This window comes from Notamacropus eugenii, chromosome 1, assembly GCF_028372415.1.
Source record: "Notamacropus eugenii isolate mMacEug1 chromosome 1, mMacEug1.pri_v2, whole genome shotgun sequence".
Taxonomy (NCBI): domain Eukaryota; kingdom Metazoa; phylum Chordata; class Mammalia; order Diprotodontia; family Macropodidae; genus Notamacropus; species Notamacropus eugenii.
Genome location: NC_092872.1, coordinates 374483576 through 374504289, shown reverse-complemented (window position 1 = coordinate 374504289; position 20714 = coordinate 374483576). Strand labels below are relative to the sequence as shown.

At 38.3% G+C, this 20714-nt stretch overlaps 1 long non-coding RNA gene and 1 pseudogene across 1 annotated transcript in view; one reads left to right on the top strand and one right to left on the bottom strand.

Moving 5' to 3' along the window:
- Window positions 1–4647: 4647 nt before the first annotated feature.
- Window positions 4648–5684, bottom strand: LOC140517741 (cyclin-dependent kinase 4-like; annotated as a pseudogene).
- Window positions 5685–7114: 1430 nt separating this feature from the next.
- The window catches only part of LOC140518465 (uncharacterized), a 270745-nt gene continuing 257145 nt past the window's right edge, over window positions 7115–20714 (top strand). Inside the window, exon 1 of the long non-coding RNA XR_011971933.1 lies at window positions 7115–7366. This is a non-coding gene — a long non-coding RNA (uncharacterized lncRNA). The remainder of the gene's footprint in view (window positions 7367–20714) is intronic.

The window sequence follows — 20714 nt, the reverse complement described above, 5'->3', positions numbered from 1 at the left end:
GTAGAGCTAGAAAAAAATAGTATTAAAATTCATCTGGAAGAACAAAGTGTCCAGAATATCATGGGAATTAAAGAGAAGAAATGCTAGGAAAGGTGGTCTAGCCATACCAGATCTTAAATTGTATTATAAAGCAGCAATCATCAAAACTGCTTGGATCTGGCTAAGAAATAAAGAGATAGATCAGGAGAATAGGTTAGGTACACAAGACACAGTAGTCATTGACTATAGCAGTCCACCGTTTGATAAACCCAGGGACCCCAGCTTCTGAGATAAGAACTCACTGTATGACAAAAGCTGCTGGGAAAACTGGAAAATAGTGTTGCGAGAACTGGGCATAGATCCATGCCTGATGCTGTGTGCCATAATAAAGTCCAAATGGGTATAAGATCTAGATATAAAGGCTGATACTATAGACAAATTAGGGGAGCAAAGAATAGTTTGTCAGATTTATGGGGAATGGAGGAATTTATGACCAAAGAACAGATAGAGAACATTATGAAATACAAAATGAATAATGCTGATTACATTAAATTGAAAAGTTTTTGGACAAACAAAATCAATGCAACCAAGATTAGGAGGGAAGCAGTAAACTGGAAAAATTTTTTTTTACAACTAGTGTCTGTGATAAAGTCCTCATTTATTTTTTCTTTTTCTTTTTTATCTATCTATCTATCTATCTATCTATTCATCTATCCATCTACCTATTTTTAGTTTTCAACATTCATTTCCACAAGATTTTGATTTCCAAATTTTCTCCCCATCTCTCCCCTCACCCACCCCAAAACACTATGCATTCCAATTACCCCTTCCCCCAATCTGTTCTCCCTTCTATCACACCCTTCCCTTCCCTGATGCCATTCTTCTCTCTTTTCTTGTAGGACAAGATAGATTTCTATACCCCATTACCTGTACTTCTAATTTCCCAGTTGCAAAAACAATTCTCAACATTCACTCCTTAAACTTTGAATTCCAACTTTTCTCCCTTCCTCCTTCCCCACCCATCGCCACTGAGAAGGCAAGCAATTCAATATAGGCTATATATGTGTAGTTTTGCTAAAGACTTCCATAATAGTCATGTTGTGAAAGACTAATTATACTTCCCTCCATCTTATCCTGCCCCCTATTTATTCTATTCTGTCTTTAAACCTTGTCCCTCCCCTAAAGTGATTATTTTTTATTGCTCCCTCCTCCCATTGCCCTCCCTTCTATCATCCCCCCACCCCACTTATCCCCTTCTCCCTTACTTTCCTGTAGCATAAGATAGATTTTCATGCCAAATTGAGTGTGCATATTATTCCTTTCTTAAGTCAAATGTGATGAGAGTAAGCTTCACTTTTTCTCTCTTAGCTCCCCCTTTTCTTCTCCATTGAAAAAGCTTTTTCTTGCCTCTTTCATGAGGATGATTTGTCCCATTCTATTTTTCCCTTTCTCCTCCAAATATATTCCTTTCTCACACCTTAATATTGTGTTTTTAGATATCATCCCTTCCTATTCATCTCACCTGGTGAGTTTATATATATATATATAATCCCTCCAACTACCCAAATACTGAGAAAAATTTCAAGAGTAATTAATATTGTCTTTCCATGTAGGAATGTAAGCAGTTCAACATTAGTAAGTCCCTTATGATTTCTCTTTCTTGTTTACCTTTTCATGCTTCTCTTGATTCTTGTGTTTGAAAGTCAAATTTTCTTTTCAGCTCTGGTCTTTTCATCAAGAATGCTTGGAAGTTCGCTATTTCATTGAATGATCATTTTTTCCCCTGAAGTATTATACTCAGTTTTGCTAAGTAGGTGATTATTGGTTTTAATTCAAATTCCTTTGGTTTCTGGAATATGACATTCCAAGCCCTTTGATTCCTTAATGTAGAATCTACTAGATATTGTGTTATCCAGATTGTATTTCTACAATACTCGAATTTTTTTTCTTCTGGCTGCTTGCAATATTTTCTATTTGACCTGGGAACTCTTGAATTTGGCTACAATATTCCTAGGAGTTATTTTATTTTTTGGATCTCTTTCAGGAGGTGACCAGTGAATTCTTTCAATATTTATTTTACCTTGTGGTTCTATAATATCAGGGCAGTTTTCCTTGATAATTTCATGGAAGATGATGTCTACGCTCTTTTTCTCATCATGGCTTTTAGATAGTCCCATAATTTTTAAATTGTCTCTCCTGGATCTACTTTCTAAGCCAGTTGTTTTTCCAGTGAGATATTTTACATTGTCTTCTATTTTTTCATTCTTTTGGGTTTATTTTGTAATTTCTTGGTTTCTCATAAAACCATTAGCTTCCATCTGTTCCATTCTAATTTTTAAAGAATTATTTCCTTCAGCGAGCTTTTGAACGTCCTTTTCCATTTGGCTAATTTTGCTTTTTAAAGCATTCTTCTCCTCATTGGCTTTTTGGGCCTCTTTTGCCATTTGAGTTAGTCTATTTTAAAAGGTGTTATTTTCTTCAGCATTTTGTTGCATCTCCTTTAGCAAGCTGTTGACTCACTTTTCATGATTTTCTTGCATCGCTCTCATTTCTCTCCCCAATTTTTCCTCCACCTCTCTTACTTGATTTTCAAAAGCCTTTTTGAGTTCATCCATGGCCTGAAATCATTGCATAATCGTTTTGGAGATTTTGGATGCAGAAACCTTGACTTTTATGTCTTCCTCAGTTGGTAAGCATTGTTCTTCCTCATCTGAAAGGATGAAAGAAAATATCTGTTCACCAAGAAAGTAACCTTCTAAAGCCTCTCCTCCCCCCCTTTTTGGGGCATTTTCCCAACCAATTATTTGACTTTTGAGTCCTTTGTCAAGAGGAGGGTATATTCTGGGGACCCGTAAGTTCTCAGTTCCTACAAGGTGGCCCAATCAAAGGAGAGGAATTTACTCCTTTTCTGGTCTGTGCTTTGGTCTGAGAGCTACCAAAGCTTTTTTGTCCAGGATCTGCAAGTAGAATTCCCTTTCCAGAGCCTCCACTAGCTCCACCACAGCAACCCTCTTCCTCACTCCAGGTCTGTCACTCAGGGCTGAGACTCAGATCAGTTGCTCAATTCCCCAAGGACTTTTAGGTTGAGGGCTCTAACAATTGATGCTGTTTGTGCTGCTACTGCCTAGGGCCAGGGCTAGGGGAGTACCCTGCTCCTTTCTCACCCAAGTGAAAGACTTTCTCACTGACCTTTAAAGCTGTCTTTGGTGTTTGTGGGTTGAGGGATCTGGGAACTGCAGTTGCTGACAGGGTTTCCGTCCCTGAGCCCTGCTCTGGTCTTGCTCCTGTCAGTGCAGCAGGACCAAGCCTGGGCTGGGTTCCATGGGCTGTGCTCTGCTCTGTGCCCCGTGCAACAGACCTTTATTTTCCACCTTCCAGGCTACCTTGGACTTGAAATCTCTTTCACTCTGTCATTTTGTGGCTTCTGCTGCTCTAGAATTTCTTTAGAGTCATTTTTTACAGGTTTTTTATGGACCGTGGGGGAAGAGCAGAGTAGGTGCATCTTTCTACTCCACCACCTTGGTTCTTCCCTAAAGGCTTCACTTCTAAAATATATACAGAACTGAGAGTCAAATTTACAAGAATACGAGTCCTTCACCAATTGATAAATCTTCAACTGAAATGAACAGGCAGTTTTCAGAGAAAGAAATTAAAAGTATATTTCATCATATAAAGAAAGCTTAAATCACCTTTGATTAGAGAAATGCAAATCAAAACAGCTCTGAGGTACCACATCATACCTATCAGAATGGCTTTCATTACAAAACAAGAAGATGATAAGTGTTGGAGAAGATGTAGGAGAGTTGGAACACGAATTCATTGTTGGTGAATCTGTGAGCTGATCCAACCATTCTGGATAGCAATTTGAAACTTTGTCCAACTTTATAAAAATATGCATACCCTTTGACCAGCAATACTGTGTCTAGGGCTGTATCCCAAAGAGATCACAAAAATGGGTAAAGGTTCCACACGTACAGAAATATTTATAGCAGCTTTTTTTGTAGTGACTAAGAATTGGAAATAGAGGGGATGCCCATCAATTGGGGAATGACTGAACAAGTTATGGCATATGAATTTAATGGAATACTATTGTGATATAAGAAATGATGAATAGGAGGACTTCAGAAAAACCTGGAAAGGCTTATATGAAATGATACTGAGTGCAGTGAGCAGGACCAGGAGAACATTGTACACAGTAAGAGCCGCAGTGTGTGAGGTCTGCTTTTGATAGACTAAGCCCTTCACAACAATGTAAGGACCTAAACTGTTTCCAATGGAATCATGATGCAAAGTGCCATTCACATCCACAGAAAGAGCTATGGAGTCTGAATAAATAATGAAACAGACTATTTTCTCTTTTGTTATGTATGGTTTTGTTTTCTTATGATTTCTCCCATTATTTTTTGTAAAAACCCCCTCCCCACCCCAAATCTAGGGGTTAGGGTGGGACAGATTTGTGTCTCACAGAGGGTGTTGGTGGTAGGGGACTGTCATTAGAACATTAAAAGAGTCTGTGTAAAATGGCTAAGGAATTGGGAAGGGTATGATCTCCCTCCTGCCTTGTGATGCCATACATCCCAGTGGCAGTAGGTGTGATCCTAGTGTCCATGGGGAGGGGAAATGACAGTTCTTCTTTTGTATTAGTCCTGGATACAATCCCTGAAGTGGTCATTCTAGGTTCCCTTCCCCAGCTGTCTGTAGATAAGTGTGAAGCTTGGAAGGCAGAAATTTGTTTGTGGGGGCTAAAGGTCAGTATTTCCAGTAGCAGTTGTACTCTAGGTCCCTCCAGCTCAGGCACAACAGATTGTAAAGGCTGAGGATTACAAAAGGCTCCACAGGGCAGGGAAACATTAGGCCAATCATCTTTCTCTGGGAGCCCAAACAGGTCAACTATTTTGTTTAACTGGTCACCTTTAGAGTTTCCACAGAAGAAAGACTTCCTACAGAACATCTCTGTGAAGATGCAGCCAGTAATCCACATGTCTACATGTGTTGCATATGCTGATTGTAAGAGCTCCTTAGGAGCCCTGTACCAGAGTGCTATCTGGCAGCTGTAGATGTGGACTAAGTCAAAGTCAGCCAAGTTGATGGTTCTACTACAAGTCATAAGTATGTTTTCTGGCTTCAGATCATGGTGGACAATGCAGTTGGTATGAAGAAAGTCTAGGCCTCTTAAGAACTGTCTCATTAGGTCCTTAATGGTCTCCAAGGGCAGCCCTGGTGGAGAGGCCTTGTCCAGGTACATCCTCAAGTCTTGGTCCATACCACGTTCAAACACTAAGATCATCTTGGTCTCTCGGTCAGTTCAGACAGTGGCATGGACATCCATCAGTTGGACAACATTGGGATGCTCACAAGCTCCCAACCTCCTAACGAGGGCCACCTCCTGGACAGTGCTAACAGGCAGATCCCCTCCACTTCATTCTCCTGTTGGGACTTTCACAGTCTTGAGTGCCATGAAGTAGCTGCTGTGTGGGTCATGGGCCTTGTACACCATCCTATAGGCACCAATGCCTAGCTCAGCTACTGGTTCATACTGAGGAATATCCACCCTGGGCCTCCTCTGGTGCTGGGGGTCATGTTGTGTGGGGTCAGGGATGGACCATTATCTAGGCACTGATGTTCGCCCCATGGAGCCATGCAGGGTAACTTGGTCCCCAGGGTCTGGACATAGAAAGTTTCACCATAGATTCGCTCCCATTCATTTTAATTCCTCTATGCAACATGATAATGTGAAAATGTGTTTAATAGTGGAGGGGGAGAAAATTTGGAACTTATGGAAGTGATTGTTGAAAACTGAAAACAAATAAATTTAGAAAAAAACCCCAACTATTTGGACACTTTGGCTGAAAGCTGTAGGTGGGAAATTAATCTTATTTTATCTCACTTTATTCATTCGTTTAATTATTGTCTGAACCTGTGACTTTTTTTTTTTTTGGTAAGAATATCCTATTGGAGAAAATTCCTTCACTAAAGTAGATGAACAACTTATTTTTTAAAATTTTATTTTTAATTTATGGAATAAAATAAGCATTTCCATAACATAGTACAATAAAAAAAGATGATTGCCCATGAAACTGCAAATCTACTATGTACAACTTGCTATTCCTTTCAGATATGCAACAAAATTATCATGTAAATTTCTTTTTTCTTCCCTCCCCCCAACCTATATATGGCTACCATATCTTTCTTCATATGTCTTTACAGTTAATTTAGGTATTCATAATAATCAAAATAACTTTCACTCAGTTCTCAATACTGCTGTTACTGTGTACAATGTTCTCTCTGTTCTGCTCATTTCACCCTTTATTGTTTTATGCATGTCTTTCTATGTTTTTCTAAACTCATTGAGCTCATCACTTCTTATAGCATAGTAGTATTCCATCACAATCATATTTACAGCTTGTTCATTCATTCCACAATTAATAGGCATCCCTGCAATTTCTTGTTCTTTGCCACCACAAAGAGAGCTGCTATAAACATTTTGGAACATGGAGGTCGTGATTTCCAATCTAAGGGAATTGTCTGGGGGCACTAAGAGGTCAAGTTTGTTTTTTTTTTTGACGTTTTTACCAATAGTCACTGAAGTGATATGCATCAGACTGAGCCATCTTGAATCCTTCCATCCACAATGCCGTGATGTCTCTATATAAGCTATATACTATATAAACAGTTTGTGGTTGTGGCACATTCTTCCTTTTTCCAACCACTGGCTGATTAAGCCATTAATTAGCATCAGGTAAGCCAGTGTTGTTTTTCATCTTTGTTATAGTTTCAAACACTGTGACAAATAGAACTAGACAGAGATGGACGTATTGATAGGTAAGAGTTTATTATACCCTTGTTATGTGGTAGCCACTGTGATAAACTCTGGAGACACAAAAATAAAAACTCAAGTAATCTTTGCTTTCAAGAAGATTGCATTCTCATGAAGAAGAAAACTCATAAAGAGGTGTTGTAAAGGAGAGAGGATAGAGTCCAAGTAGAGGCATGGTTTTTGCATGATAAGTGAAGATTCACTTATCAAAGCTGGGAGACCATGATGTAGAGTTTAAAGTTCTGGTAGGAGGGAGAGGAGATTGAATTCCTGAGAGGGAGTAGACGACCAGGAAGTGACTAAACTATGCTATTATTGGCCAGATGCTCAACCAACCAGTGATATAGTATATTGGCTCACCAGAGGAAGCTGAATGGGTAGCCCTCCATGTTTCCTCCACTGGGTGCACGATCCAAGAATAAGATCCCCTGCAGCAGTATGAGGTGGAATTATGACATCACTACGCTACTGAGTTCTCCAACATTGTTTAGACTCTATCTTGCCAGAAGTCAGAGAAGAGCAATTCAAGGAGAAGCCTGGTGAACATGGGGTGGAAAACTGCTTTCAAATGTACAGTATGGTTACAACCCTATTTTGGTATCATAGTTTATTATCTCTGTCATCTTCATTTGCTCTTGAGAGGTAGAATTTTGTGGTAGAAAGAGTTCTGGATATGAAATCAGAAGATCTGGATTCAAATCTTGGTTCTCTTGCTTACTACATTTTTGACTTTAAACAAGTCACTTTATGTCTCTGAGCCTCAGTTTCCTTATCAATGAAAGGAGGGAATTATACTATATGGTTTTCAGCTTTAAATTTGTTATTCTTATTCAGAGGTATGCTAGCAAATGCTTAACAGCCAGAGCAGGGTTGGGGGGAAAAATGAACTTTTACGTTTTCTCTGACTTATTTACATTTTTCTACATCACTTTCTTAAACCTAGAAATTAAACAAAACAATAAATCAGGCCCTAATCTGTAGTGTCTGCCAGTTTCTGAGGTGTAATTGCTCACATTTAAAATTTAACAATCATTTTATGATCTGGTTGAGGCTGGATCAGCATACCTTTGCCTATGATCTACTCTTTTTCATATGTGGGCCTAGGAAAAAAAAATACAGTTTTGCTTATAAGAGTTGTGAGCAAAGCCAGAGGCTCGAGCAGTCTGTTGTTTCTGAACACTAATAGCTTTTTTCTCCTTTTCAAATAATTATAATTTGCTTTCTGAGTCTAGACAGGACAGAGGTGGAGGTTACATGACAGGGAGCTTGCTTGTTACACTTAAAATGCATAAATTGAGTAGAAGAAATAAATGGATCTGCCATGGCTAGGCAGGTTCATTTAATTGAGCCCCAAATCTTTTCATGTCAGGTAGACTATGAGACAGTGAGGTCAGAAAGGCTTTCAGCTTTCCTTGTGGATAGTTAGGCCAAATTCTTTTGAATGGTTGTAGATTTCATTTACTCTGTAATAATCTCAGACTTTCATTTTTAAAAATCCCTCCTCAAATATACATCAAAAGTGTCTTCAATAGATATACAAATTATCTTCACAAAGTTTTTTTCTGAGAGGGGCAAGTAGGCTAATTGGTTGTTAGTTACTGGTGTCACCAAAATCTCTAGAACATACAAGGTATGCTTATTTTCCTCTTCCCTCCTTCTTTCTGTTTTGTGACATGAGACTTCATTCTGCATAAGATTTTATAAATGAATTTATATGACAAACTGCTGTTTAGTTAGCATATAAACCATGGCTGCTATATTTTTCTTCTTGTCCAAAAGCTTGAATGTTTGGGAGCTGAGATGGCTTTTAAATTCTTCCAGTTCTTTCAATGGAAACATAAAGGCAAAAATGGAATCATTCTTGTGCTTTGAAGCCTATATTCTCCTGGAGGGACACAGCATTTATACAAGTCCATGGAATACACAGTAATTTGAGGAGGAACAGAGTACCAGCAACTGGAATGATTAAGAAGGCTCCATGAAGAAGTACTCATTGGGCTGAGATTTTAAGGGAGACTATGATTCTGAGAAGTAGAAATGAGGAGAGAATAATATTCAGGAATAAGCAATAGGTTGCATTGATAAATGGAGCTATGACAAGAGGTGAGTGCAAAGTTAGGGGAAAATGAATTATCCATCAGGACAACATAGACCCCTCCCCCCCATTTTTTTATTACTTTGCTAACTGTCTCTTGAATGTAGGAGATTGTGACCCATCACGTAGGGTCATTTTATACTAGTTTCATCTGTGTCTTTCCATAAATTCTACGTTGATATCTACTCAGTGGGTGAGGGATTTTCCTCTAGACCTCTTGGCATTGGGTGGGTAGCAGGGGACCTACAGCATGTCCTTAGGCTATCCCTTATTCTCATTACACTTGACAGGCCCATTTCCTTTTGTTGTCCTACCACATGTTTATTATTTACATACATTAGGACATACAGAGTATATAGAAGGTAATTACTTTTGGGGAAACTGAGGCAGTGGTGAGAAGAATGGCTCTGACAATTCCCTAAGCACAGAATCTCTAAACCTTAAATTCAATTTGCCTTTTGACCACATGGTGTAAAATCTTAGTGATGTATTTGGCTTCCTAATTCAACTCAATTTAAGTGAATATTCAAATTTGTTCAGCTATCTCTGAGTACCTACTGAGTGATAGACTAGGAAGGAATCTCAAATGGGTACAAAAGGTAGGGATAAATAGGTGGATTAGTGGCAGGTAATCTATGTCCTGGATCACAGAGAGCAAACTAAAGTACATTGGTGATCTGAAAGAGTTAACATCTTTTCCATAAAGGGAGATGCTCAGGCTCTAGGATGATTTTATTTATGTTACGGTATGGCAGAAAGAAGGAAGGAAAGAGATAAACAATTATTAAAGACCCACTTATGTGTTAGATACTGTTCAAAGTACCTTTAGAAATATTATCTCATTTGATTTTCACAAATTCCCTGGGGAGGTTAGGTTCTATTATAATCTTCATTTTACAGTTGGGGAAACTGAGGCAGACAGTTTAAGTGACTTGCCCAAGGTCTTAAAGATAAGTATCTGAGATTAGATTTGAATTTGAGCTTTCCTGATTACAGGGCCAGTGCTCTAACCACTGTACTACCTAGCTTCCTGGGGACTAGCAAAAGGTTTAGAGCACAAGGAGTCAGGAGTTCTGTGATTCAATCCTGACTCTGTAGTCTGCTGCTTGAGAATCTTTGGAAAATCATTTATGCTGTCTGGGCCTTAGTTTCGTCATCTGTAGAACAATGGTGTTAGAATGTATGGCTTCTAATACCCTTTCCTGATGAAGCCTGCCAAGAAGCGTCATAGGTTAGAAATCAAGAGTGCTGCCACAACAATTCAAATATCCCATTTCCTCATCTGTAAAACAGAACAGAGAAAATGAGCTGATCACCAAGGTCCTTTCCAACTTGGACATTTTAGGATTTCATCAGGAAACTGTCAGCAAAGGAGCATCTGTTTTGATTCAAGACATCTGAATTGATTATACATGGATACACAATCGGAGAATGACCTCATGCCCAGGGTGATTTGGGAAGACTTTCTGTGGGCAAAGGAATAAATGCCCCAGGAGCCTCATTTAGAGACAATGACTATCCTACATAGTTCTCTAACATCAGTGACAATTTTGATATATGCCCAGCTGCTTTGGTGTTCCATCCAGATGTGTGCTGTATCATTCGGCTAGAAAGTCCCAACATTTCTTTCCATTAATACAAAATCTACAGATGCAAATAAAATCTAGAATGTTTCAGCCATCTGTCATGCCAGTGGCTTTCAATGTTCCTAGCAGGGGAGGGATTAAATGCGGTCTCACTCTTAGCACAGTGTGCTTCTTCAGGCATCTAGGTCAATGGCTCCTAGCAATTTCTGTCTCCCTGGAGACTGGCTGCTAATCAGGTGGCTCTGCCCACCTGGAACCCAATAAAATCCCAATATCTGTGGGCTGCTGCTCACGAAACACTTGCCTGACAATCCTCTGGTGATTGTATTCACAATAGCATCTATTTTTGTGCAGGACTGTTTAGACAAAAGCAGCACTAAAAGCCTCCTTTCCAAACACACTGCTCAGTTTATCAGAGCATCAGAGAAATCCACCGTGGGAAGCACTGATCCAACGAGCCTGTCTTTCCAGTGCATGATTGCCTCCAGTAACAAATTTTTCATTTGGTCTCATCTTGTTTGAAATAACTAGGATGCTGAAGCTTTTGTGATTTCACCAGGTAGACCATTTTATCTTAAACAAACCAGACTTCTCTTTTGAGAGTTGGGGAATTTCCATGATCATCCTCTCTGAACTTTCACTTCCTTCTTTCTAGTTGTTCCTTTTTTGGTTTTCTAATTGTTCTTTGGCATATGCTTTATCATTCCAGTGAGATCACAAGCTCACTGAGGGCAGAGACTACCTACTATTTTTCTTTAGTCTATTTCCTGAAGCCTGGCACAGAGATGGATATGTAGCTGCCCTACCAAAACAAAAACAAATCTTATATATGTGTATTTCTATAAATATTTCTTAAAATGAAATAGGAAAATCTGGACCACCTCAGATATGGTCTTCAGAACAGATCAAGCCTGTCTTTAAAAAGTAATGTAAATTGTCACCACTTTCCCAGAATGTATTTTTAAAAATATATTCTGCCTTCCTTTATAATTGAAATGTTTCTAACATATAAAACAAAGTTAAATTCCTTGCCTTTAGTTTGGATGCTTGCTTCTTTTGGAAATCCAGTTGAGAAACCAAGCATCACAGCAATATAGATTATAGTTTTAAAACATGTGCCCCATGTGCCCCTTTCACTCAAAATAATAGTATTTGTGTGGGCAAGAAGCATGCAAAGGCAAGTCTGGGATCTTTATAATTTCTCTGGTTCTATTTTTTCCATCTATTTGACCAATATTTATTAAAATTCATCAGCTGAATTGAATATGCATTTATTCAATAGAATTCCTCATACATCATGTAATTAGTTTCCTTTGCTGGGATCCTCTCTCTGTCTCTGTCTTTGCTTCTGTTTCATCTCTTAGAAGCAGCGTGGTGCACTGAACAGTACTGGGCTTGAGATCAGGATCTGGGTTTGAATCCTGGTTGTCACTTACTACCTGTGTGACTTTGATTGTCAGTTACTCAATCTAATCCTCAGTTTCCTTATTTATAAAAAGAAAAAGATTGGACTAGATGGTTTCTAAGATTCCTTCTAGGTCTAAAATTATGTCTTTTTTTTGTCCTCCTGACTTCTTTAGTGAATATCAGTTCTCTGGACCAATTTGCTAAGCTACTGGGACTACAGAATACAGTACCTAATTCATTCACTAAATATTATTAATGCTCCTTATGCTGAATGAATGAATGATAAAAAAGTATTTGCTAAGTGCCTGCACTACGCTAGACACTGAAGATGCAAGTATAAAAATGGAGCAGTCTCTATTCTCAATAAGTTCGTAGTCTAATTCAGGGAGAAAATACATAAAGGAGGGTACAGTTGAAGACTGAATGACAAGGCCCAGGGTACTTTGTTAAGTCTGATGTCAATGTCCAGGTTCAGAAGGGCACACAGGCAGGGCAGATGGAAAGGTCTGGTGGTCTTTCTTATCAGTACTATAGTATTATATTTGGTGACTCATCAAAGTGGTGTGAGCAGCTTTGAGTGTATACATAAGGCTTATCAGGGCCTGGCTCACAAACACTGGGCAGAGGAAGTTTGCCTGATGATTGGAGTAGAGTGGGAACCTCTGAATTCCCTCCAGGTGAATTAAAATAGGGAGGAATCAGTCTCCATTCAAAGAGGAAAGGGACATTGACAGGGACCACTGTGTCTGACACATGGTGGGGTTTGGATGGAGGGTGAGCTGAATCATATAAGAAGAGAGAGGAGTATGTGACTCCTTATGTCCCCCTCTCTTATTAGGCTCTCCCTCCTGATACAAGGCAAGGGAAATACAAATACATTTCCAGCCCTCGCATAATTTATGCTTTATTAAAAGTACATCCTAGAACATGTAGCATGATATTGATGAAATGTTTGTTGAATTGATTTGAATGCTTGTTAAGAACAAGGCCAGAGCTTCAATTTCCACACACACACCAGCTAACATTGCTCTGTTTCATAGTTAAAGATTCCCCCCCGTCTATTCTTTTAATTGCAGGAAATGTGCATGGTTCAACACAAACTACTTCCATGACTTGAAAGACAATTCAAAATGCCTATCCTAATAATGGCTCTTTAGTGCATACATTTTATAATATTAGTAGAATGTAGTAGAAAACATATTAGATTGGTAATTATGAGACTGAAATTCTAGGGGGTCACATTAATTCACTGTTTGACTTTTGGTAGTTACTTCTCTGTGATTTCTTTCATTTTTTGGTGAAACAATGGAGGTTAAATGACTTGCCCAGAGTCATACAGCTAGTAAGTATCAAGTGTCTAAGGACAGATTTGAACTCAGGTCCTCATGACTCCAGGGCTGGTTTTCTATTACTACATTACCTAGCCGCCTCTCTATGACATTTCTTCACTGATCAAATGGAGGGATTAGCTCTTTCTAGAGCCTCTTTTATATCTAATCTCCCATGAATCTTTATTTTCCTGAGGATTTAATACATTTATATTTGAAGGAAACTTGACTGAATTCTATTCCATTCAATATGCCTTTTATTTGCCAGACTTTGTGTTGGAGGTTGGGGATATAAAGATAGGACAAATGAAAAAGAAAAATACCAAACCTGCCCTCCATTTTACATTGTAAACTGGAGTTGAGTGGTGGGATACTACTCGTACATAGATAAGTAAGTGCAAAATAAAAAGTACATGTAGAGTATTTTTCAGGTGCAGGGGTGAGGATGGCACAAGGGGCTGGGAGGAATAGAATAGGTTTCCTGTAGGAGGTGGAGCTTGAATAGAACTTTGAGGATTTCCATGAGACAGGCAGGAGGAGGGAGTGTATTCCAGGCATGGAAGACAGTCTATGCAAAGATGGGTGTAAGAGGGGCAAGAGATAGAATGTCGTGTAAATAAAACAGCAAGCCATCTCATTAGGTTGAAAGATGGTATGTGTGAGAAAAAGGCAAGGAAAAGAGAGGCTGTAGCCAGATCATAAAGGACTTTGAAATCTAAAGAAGTTTGTATTTTGCCTTAGAAGCAATAGGAATATACCAAATCTTTATGAGCATTGGAATGACAGTCAGACCTGTGTAGAATATCAGTTTGATATCTGGGTAGAAAATGGATTGGGGTGGGGAGAGACTGGATTCAGGGCATCATTTTGGAGGTTATTTGCAGTAGACCAGACCACGGATCACACAACCCTAAACTAGGGTGGGAGCAGTGTCAGTGGAAGGGGTGTATGTGAGATATATTGTGGGTATTGAATAGATAAGATGTGGCAACTGATTGGATATGAGGTATGAGGGAAAGGATCCCTCATAGATTGTGAGTGGATGACTGGAAGGATTTTATTATGAGGAATTCTCTTTGTCAGTGCAAGTCATAATGGGGCCCATGCCTTAGTAGATAAGTCCTAGGAAACTGAAGCACATAAAACTTGCCAAAATTTGAACCCAAATCTTCCTTACCAGGAACTTAGTCCTCTTCACTAGACTGCTTAAAAAATAAGCATTAATTTTTATATCCCAAGAAAAATACCATTTTTATAATTCTCTTGGTCCCACCTATCTTTTTTATTGTAAATGTTTGTCTTAGGGCATCAATGGATCAGAATTTTAATTCCCGTATTATACTTAACCTTCTAGTTTGCTAACAAACATTCTAATAAGCAAAATCTAAAGGTACATATGATAAAAGACTAGAACTAGGGCTCGAATAGACCTTGAGGGCCATCTAAGTCAGTATACTCATTCCATCAATAGGAAAAATGAAACCCAAAGAGGTCAAAGGACTTGCCCAAGGCCATTTAGGTAGTGCACATGGGAACTCTATGGAATACCACAAATTTAACTATTTTTTCTTGGTTATCTCCTGTTATCTTTAGGTTATAAATAAGCTGTTATCCTTCCACTATGAACCAGTTAGAAAATTAATGCTGACGTTACAGTTAAAGTTGAAACTGGTCACATTACATGCTGTTCATATGGCTGTGACTATGAAATTGGTTACATGCCATGCAGGTAGCTAGATGGCATAGTGGAGAGATTATTGAACCTGAAATCTGGAAGATTTGGGTTCAAATTTATTTTCAGACATTTACTATCCGTGTGACCTTGGGCAAGTCACTTAACCTCTGTTTGCTTTAGTTCCTTATATCTTTACAATGGGTATAATAATAGTACCTACCTCTTGGGGTTGTTGCGAGGATCAAATGAGATAATGTTTGCAAAGTGCCTACATAATGACTGACACATAGTAGGTGCTATGTAATGGCTAACTATTAATATTCTTGGCCTCCACAGGTGCTAGTCTCTTAAAAAAGAGACTCAAGGAAGTGTTTGTAAAGTGACCCATTTATCCAACTGCATACGTATTTTCTTCACCAACCAGCTTATTCCTCATAGACATAATCTAAAGAGAGGAGCAATACTCAAAAAGCAAAATCAGAATAGATTCATTTGTTTTCCTCCGATTTTCTAATGCTTTCTTCCATGTAGTTTTTCCACTTTTTCCGGTGCTGAGGGATGAATGTGATTCCCACTCATTGGCTATTGTCAATCATTCAATTTCGTTCTTTTCCCTAGAAGCCATTTTGTTTTTTGCAAGGTCTGGCTTACAGTCAGGAGACCTTGAATAGAAAGTAAAGAAATATATGCTAGGGCTTTCTGAAATGAGCAGGTGGTTCCTGTGTGTGTGTGTGTGTGTGTGTGTGTGTGTGTGTATGTGTGTGTGTGCATGTGTGTGCATGCATATTTGTGTGGATGTGTTTGCATGCTGTTATACAGGTAGGAAGGAAAAGCTGCATTTTGAATGAAACAATCTTCAGAAATTCAAAATCTAAGAAGAGTCTAAATGTGGAATTAAAAAAAATCAAAGTGAATGAAATTTTTGTTCTAAATTATCCACCCCACCCCACCTCTACACTGGATAACTGCTGACTTTTAAACCCAGCAGATGAGGTTTTATTTAAACTCATACATACACACACACACAAAGAAACATTCTATTTCTTTTTCACTTGGTTATTTGATGGAGATGATTTTCCTTATTTTTAACAACATTTTTAAGTAAAATTAGAAGAAAAAAGATCCAGAAGAAAAGGATCCATAGAACTTAGGAAAGCACAGGGATAAACAATTTGAAAATTTAAATAAATCTCTTAGGTATAAATTAATATCTAGTTTGTTAAAATTGGATCATTGAATAGCTTTTGATGTCATTGAAACATTAATGAATTATTTAAAGAAATTAGCATTTAATAGATGTGGAATACACATGTGTAATGTACATATTGATTTATTGGCATATGTGTACACACACACACACACACATATATATATGCATTATATTTATATTTTTCATACTGAAAACTAGCAAATGACCATAATCTGGGTCTAAAACACAATTCTGAAGGCAAAATGGATTAATGAATCTTACTCCTCTCTAGACATTTCATATTTCCCCTTTTACCATTCCTCTTGCAGTTAGTTGCCAGGTGACATGGTGATTATTAGGCTTTATCTTGGAGTACTGACATGAAAGGCACAGTCAGTTTACTTTTAGTGCATGGCTTTCTATGAGACTGAGTAAGTATTCCCTTGCTGGCTCTCGGTTTCAGTAGAAAGGGACACATCTATGAATACATGAGTAATGAGAGCTAAAGGACTTTTAGTGTAAGAGAAAATGTGTGATGGCAATCATTCGTCACTAATCAATATGAATGTCTTGCAGAGACAATAAATGTTTATTGAATTCAATTGAGTGCCCATTATACAAACTAATATAGGTCACCGTACTGAATATTTTGGGGATTTGTAGGTTCCTGCCTTCTCAGGGTTCACAATCTATAGGAAGAGATAGCATTAATCAAGATGTAGCAGTAATATAATGAACATAATGGAGATAAACCTATAAATACATTGATATATTGGTCATATTCAACATATAAATCACATGTTTATGCCATTGTCAAAGATTAAATGCCCTATTAAGTCTATAGTAAATGACTTATTCAATTTTCTATTTGCTTTTAAAAATATTGAATGTTAATAATTTGGTCATTTATGCAAGACCTAATCATATCATAATTACCATTTTCTCCACTTCAATAAATTTGGGATATCAAAGCAAGAGCTGGCTCTTTCCAGCAAAATAGATCGCAATAAAGCCATCCATATCTTCATTACTCTTTAAGAATCTCATTCATGTCTTCCTTCAGATCTCACAGAGTATCTATCAAGGTGCTTAAAAGCTTCCTTCAAGCCTTTAAACATTTTGTGCATACCAGCATAACACTCTAATCCTTTATACAGTTGTGACTTTACATAAATTTCTCTACAAAAATTAGAGTTTATGTAAAGAATTCTGAAAGAAATCTGTATTTCACAAAAAAACAGCCCACCTGTGTTGCCTTTACTGTACAGTACTAGGTTCTCTCTCTCCCTCTCTCTCTCCCTCTCTCTCTCTCTCTCTCTCTCTCTCCCCCTCTCCTTCCCTCTTCCTTCTCTCTCTCTCTTTCTGTAAATCTCTCTCTGTCACTCTCTCTCTCTCTGTCACTCTCTCTGTCTCTCTCTGTCTCTCTGTCTCTCTGTCACTCTCTCTCTCCCCTCCCCACTTCTGTCCCTCATCTTGGCTCTGTGCCCCCCATCCCCCAAAACACCCCATAGCGTTAAAAAATCTCTTTATGTGAAAGCTTGGAAGCAGAACAAAGACAAGCAGAGAGACTACCACTACTACCAGACTAGGGATTGGCTTGAGACCTCTAGTACCCAAAGAGGAAACCTTTTCCTGGCTCTGCTCACCTGCCTACGTGTCTAACCCCACCAAATGTCTATCTTCTGTCTGTCTGTGCTTGTGGGTGCCTGTGTCCATGTCTAGCTACCATGAGCTTGCCCCATGTGCTCTTCTTTTCCATTCGTCCACACATGACTGACCTGGGTCCCTTAATTTTCCTCTTCTGCTCACTTCTCTGTTCTGAGCACCTACATGTCATTGAACTGTGTGCCAGCTAGGGACAGGCCCCTTTCCTTTCCCCCTCCTTTCACCATGTTTATGGATAAATTTACATTAAATTGCTTTACATAGAGGTCTGCAGAACAGTCTGCTTGTAAAGTGAGAACTGTATGTTATCTCACTCTTGCTATATGACTGACCACCTCCTTTTCTAATCACATTTATTGGTTCATATATGTCATGTCATTGCATGTGCTCCTGGTAAGCAATATGTTTCAACCTGTTGTCAATGTTACTCTTTCTACCTTCACAACCCTTTCCTACAAAGTGCCTTCCCTTCATCCACTAGGCACCACCCTAGTACAAACTCTCATCAACACTTTCATGGACTAGTCTATCTAATTTCCTAGTCCAATCCATCTAATCATCAGTTATCAAAGTGATTTTCTTAAAGTGCAGGTCTGACCTTAGCATCCTTTTTACTAAACAAGTTCTGGTGACTCCCTGTTACTTCCAAGATCAAATAGAAAAATTTATGGTATTTAAAGCCTTTCATGACTTGGCCCCTTCTTACCTTTCCAGTCTTCTTATTCTTTATTCTCCTCCACATACTATATAAACCAGTTATGTTGCCCTAGGGACAGCTAGGTAGCCCAGTGGGTAGAGCACTGGGTTTGGAATCAGGAAGACTCATCTTCCTGAGTGCAAATGTGACTTCAGACACTTACCAGCTATGTGACCTGGGCAAATCACTTAACCCCATTTGCTTCAGTTTCCACTTCCGTAAAAATGAGCTGGAGAAGAAAACGGCAAACTACTCCAGTGTCTTTGCTAAGAAAACCCCAAAATGAGGTCACGAAGAGTTGGGACATGATTGAACAACAACAATATGCTAGTCTACTTAGTTTTTCTCATATTCATCACCTCATGTCCATGTGCTGCTTTTTTGCCATATGTGGAATGTTTTCCTTACTCATTTCTTTTTAGTTTTTCTGGCTACCTTCAAAACAACTCAAATCTTGTCTTAAAAAAAAAACCAGATCTTTTTGGCTTTCTCTCTCCTTTTTTCTTGCTTTCCCCCAGAGATTGTATTCCATTTACTTTATGTATACCTAATCCTTATGCAATTTTGAAGGCAAAGTCAAGTAACCCCTTTCCCCTCAACCATTTCATATTTCCCCTTTTACTATAACTCCTGAAGTCAATTACCAGGTAACCTGGTGATTACCAGGCATTATCATAGAATACTGACTTGGAAGACATAGTCCAATTTACTTCAAATGCTTGGCTTTCTGTGAGACTGAGCAATTATTCCCTTTCTGGCTCTCAAATCCAGCAGAATCTGTATCTATATGCAAATATAGCTCTCTCTCTCTGTCACTCTATGTTTCTCTCTGTCTCTCTGTCTGTCTCTCTCTCTCTTTTAAGTATTGTTGTTCAGTCATTTTTCAGCCATGTCTGACTCTTTGTGACTCCATTTGGGAAACCCATTTGGGGTTTCAAAGATACTGACACAGTTTGCCATTTCTTTCTCCAGGCTTAATATTTTCTCTACTGGGTCACCTAGCTGCCCTACATCTTGTTTGTAGTAATTTGTATGTTATCTCCAGCAATAGAACTTGAGCTCCTTGAGGGAAGGACCATGTTTTTTTACTTTTTTTTTGTATCACCAGTGTTTAACTTACTGTGTAGCACATTGAGAAATGCTTCTTGAATGACTGATAAAATACTTTTTCCCATCTGTCTCTAAAATACTCTTTGAGGTCACTTGTAATTGTGATTCTTTGGAGATTATAATATCTTCTGATTTGTATCCATATGAGTTCAGTAAAAGAATATTCACATTAAAAAGTTGAATTTTCAAGTTAAGAATCAATTTAGGATTATGGAAAGTGGTGCATAATTTCCCACAGGCAGGACTATCTGCTTTCTTTCTCCTATTCAATGTAGGATGTGTCCAAGACAGATGTAGTGACAGATTCAGTGAATACTGATAAATATTAATGAGTGCTCAGTGAGTCCTGATGGTACTCAAGACTTCCTTCCCATATGTGTTTTACTCTGATGGCTACTACTTGGATAGTTTTATACAGGTAGATGTTTAACTTCCCTGGGCCACAGTGCCATTATCTCGAAAATGAAGAGATAGGACTATAGGATCCATAAGATTCCTTCCAGTTCTAAATCTGAGATTCTTGTTGGACAATAAACATTTTAAAATTGCTGTTTCTGGCATGTTCATCCAATTTCTTTTGAGTGCTCAAAGATTTCATTAAGGAGAATTAATGCGATTAGTACACTATCTTGTGCAAATAGCAGTTTGATTTGGAGAATCTCATCATCTATCAGAAATCTTTCTTTATCTGGGCTCTGAATCTAACATCCTCCATGACAAAGGTAAATCCTTTTAGTGAGCATATGGTTCTTGTTTTGAACCTAACTTGTTATCTATAATCAGAGAATTATTAAACTAAAATTATTTCTTTGACTTAGAATCTTGCGTGATTTTGCCTGTCTTCACATATGAATGGGAAACACCTTGGTGAAGGAGAGTCTATGTTTTTTCTATGCTGTTAAAACTAGAATGTTGAATCCTCCACACTTTTCAGTCTACTATGTGATGGGGAAACTTGATGGTCATAATACTCTAGTCTAGGAGTAGGTAATATGGTATGTGAGACAAAAATAATAGAATGGAAATAGCGCTGAAACTGGCATCAGGAGATCTATGGGTACAAATCTGCTTCTAGCATTTTACTAGAGTGGCACTGGCAACTTTTTAATCTCACTACATCTCATTTTCCTCAAATATAATGGGATGCTTCACAAGGACAATGTGAG